The sequence below is a fragment of the Gadus chalcogrammus genome, chromosome 7 (assembly GCF_026213295.1).
Source record: "Gadus chalcogrammus isolate NIFS_2021 chromosome 7, NIFS_Gcha_1.0, whole genome shotgun sequence".
Taxonomy (NCBI): domain Eukaryota; kingdom Metazoa; phylum Chordata; class Actinopteri; order Gadiformes; family Gadidae; genus Gadus; species Gadus chalcogrammus.
In genome coordinates this window covers 12,370,466-12,371,438 of record NC_079418.1, presented here as the reverse complement: position 1 = coordinate 12,371,438, position 973 = coordinate 12,370,466, and positions in this window count along the sequence as shown.

The following is a 973-nucleotide window of genomic DNA, read 5'->3' as shown; positions in this document are numbered from 1 at the left end:
CAAAATCAGCCTTCAGTGTTGCTGCTGCCACTGTTTTTCTGTGGACTTCAGCGTTACAGCTTAACCCAGGTATGGCAATACCCTGGGCGTAGCCAATAACCTTAACGAGCAAGGTTATTGGGTATCAGAGCATATAAATGTAAGGTTAGTGGCTATCAAAGCATCCTATGGGTTAGTGGGCACCAAGGCAAGCTTAAAGAGTGGGGTTAGTGGGTGTCAAATCATCCTTGACCGATTAAAATTAATTGGTGCAAAAGTGTGAAACCTGCACCCATGCAGGGTTCTGCAAGACTGCATTCCTTATAAACGAGTGCTACATTGCTACAAATGTGCTCCTATCAAACCATCATCTCCCTCTCTTCTGCCAGTTCTGTTGTTCCTGTCGTCTGACTCTGACTCTGATTTATTGGGCTTTTAGCTGACAGAGCAGGTTCTTCAAAGCCCTCCCCAGGTAATTGCTCCCCATGTCACTCTTCGTCCCCGAACACAGATCCAATATGGAGTCCTCTTGGAGACATCAACTCCATTTAATGGAACAAGGAATCAGTGAAGGAACGGGGCAACCTGGAGGAAAACAATAACATTCTGGTACTCAGTTAATCCTTTTAGAAACGTGTGTATCATAATGAAGATTGTGGTCAATAAAACAAATGTTCATTTGGAGGAACGAGTACACATTGTCATTGGCTAAACTTCGCTACAGGAAAAAAAAAAAAATACACTCAAACACGCACGCATGAGCACACACGCAAGCAAACACACACACACACACACACACACACACACACACACACACACACACACACACACACACACACACACACACACTCACACACACACATGCTCACACAAACAGACACACACATTCACACACATATGCACATACACACACAGAAACACGCACACACACACACAGACACACACACACAGACACATGCACACACGTATGAACAAACATACACACACACACAAA